The sequence below is a fragment of the Myotis davidii genome, unplaced genomic scaffold (assembly GCF_000327345.1).
Source record: "Myotis davidii unplaced genomic scaffold, ASM32734v1 scaffold277, whole genome shotgun sequence".
NCBI lineage: Eukaryota > Metazoa > Chordata > Mammalia > Chiroptera > Vespertilionidae > Myotis > Myotis davidii.
The window spans coordinates 755,206-757,524 of record NW_006289214.1 but is presented as its reverse complement, the minus strand read 5'-3'; the positions used below and the strand labels follow the sequence as shown (position 1 = coordinate 757,524).

The 2,319-nt window shown below is 41.1% G+C and overlaps 1 pseudogene; it reads left to right on the top strand.

Moving 5' to 3' along the window:
• Positions 1-1,152: 1,152 nt before the first annotated feature.
• Positions 1,153-1,902, top strand: LOC102757795 (annotated as a pseudogene).
• The last annotated feature ends 417 nt before the right edge of the window (positions 1,903-2,319 follow it).

The following is a 2,319-nucleotide window of genomic DNA, read 5'->3' as shown; positions in this document are numbered from 1 at the left end:
AAATTACCTTATTGCCTCCATATTGTCCTACTCAAATTCCTGAAAAATAAAATATAGTCACCTAGTCACCTGGTGTTATGTTCAGTCTATTGAACAGGTAACCTTGGACTTGGTGCTCATCTATCATCTGATTTTCTATGAATTAGGGAGTGAGGAGTCAAGTGATTAAAAATAGGGCTGTTTAGAATTTTTTAGGAGTTAACAATAGAAAAACTTGAAATAAATGATGGTTCTCTAGAAAGGAATACTTCAGAACAGTGTAACGAGTGAGAATGATAACATCATGTAAAACATAGTGGGAACACAAGGAGAAAATAACAACCAAAACTAGGAAAGCAGAGACATTTCATACAAACAATATACTGGAGTTGGAGTTGAGTTAGCATGTTCCAGGTCATCAAGTAGGTGGAAGAGCTTTTCAAAATGAAAGAATATATGCCAATGTACAGAGGAAATTCTACTATTATTTGGAAAACTATAAATAAAATGTCTGGTGGAAGAGAAGGTAAAGGCAGAAAATCTGTCAGCAATCATTTTCAGTAACAGGTAAGGGTAAGATAATGGAATTCTATATTAATGAAAATGATTATAGATAGTATTCATTAGGTGATATAGAAACATGGAAGTATTTTAGGAGTCAGTGTGTGCTATAATTAGATATGCATTTTAGAAAGAGCATTCTGGCTTCACATAAGACAGGATTGAGGATGGGCCAGATGGTGATAAGTTAGGAATCATTTACAATGGTGCTGTGATGAGGCAACTAGGGAATGACGTTAATGGTTGGAGTGGAGATGTAAGGATAAGTGCTAAAGCTGTTAAAGAAGAATCAGTGGCTCCTTCCTCTGTGAAATCACCATGGTGGCTGGGACCTTGAAAACATGTCCGAAAAACTGGAGGGACTAGAGGACCTCATTGTTGCTTAGTACAGTGGGGCTCTGGTTGGCGTGCTCCCTGCCCCACCTTACTTCCAATTTGGCCAAACACCTGAATTTCCCCATAAATTTCCTGTCAACAAATTTCCAGAATTTTAGTGTGACCATGGATTCTGTGTTTGTGAGCAGTACTGTTGCATATTGTGTGAGCAATAAGAAGCTTCTGGGAAGTACCTCAGAGTTAGCAGCCCCTGAGGTGAATGGGTGACCTCTGCTGATAACGTTCCTCACCTTGGGCATCCTGCATCAGAAGCAGGCCACAGAGAATGTGAAGGAGGTGAGTTGAATTCTGGGACTGCTGGATATTCACTTGAAAATGAAGACTTTTATAGTGGGCAAATGTGTGACACTCGCAGATATCACAGTTGTCTGCACCCTGTTGTGTCTCTATAAACAAGTCCAAGAGCCTTCTAACTACCAGGCCTTAGCCAATACCAATTTCTGGTTCCTCACAATTGCTGGTTCCTCAATTAAAAGTACCACTTCCCATCTATCTTGGGGAAGGTGGAACTCTGTGAGAAGATGGCCCAGTTTTATGCTGAAAAGCTTGCAGACAGCCATCCTAAAAAGAAAACTACATGGACGCACACCACAGGGCAAGAGAAAAGTTTTGGTTAGGAGGAGCAGAAACCCAGGCTAAGTAGAAAGAGGAAAGAGAAGCAGAGGCTGCCCCTACTCCTGAGGAATAGGGGGGTGAATGTGAGCAGGTGCTGGCTGCCCAGCCAAAGACCAACGACACCTTTGCTCATCTGCCCAAAAGGAACTTTGTGTTGAATAACCTTAGGCACACACGTGCTAACAAGGACACACTCTCTGTGGCTCTGCCATATTCTGGGAGTACTTCGATAAAAATAGCTGAAACCTGTGGTACTTCTTCCCTAAGGAGCTTACCCAGACCTTCATAAGTTGTACCTTCATCACTGGAATATTCTAGCATTTGGACTCTCTGAGAAAGAATGTCTTTTGAAACCAACAATAACAACTCCATTTTGGGAGTCCAGGTCTTCTGAGGCAGATTGCCTTTCTTCTGAATTGGCAGCTGAGCTAGGGGTCACATGCATGGCACATACATGGCAGAGACTGAATCCTGGTAGTAAGGACATCCTGATGCTGATTCCAGAGTAACTTTTCTGGGCATTATTTTTTTCCTGAATAAAAATTATAATAAAAATATTATCAGTTTGACATCTACAATTTATATTCTGATGTGATAGGGTGTGGTGGAGGTCAGGAATATGCCTTTTGCCCGGTACCCTTAGAGATTCTTTTTCAAAAGGTCTGCAGAACACAATTCCACAAATGGCAGTATAGTTATTCTCATTTCCAAAACAATAAATTGGAGTGAAGCCAAGTGATTGCCCTGAATGAGCTGGGAGAACAGGTA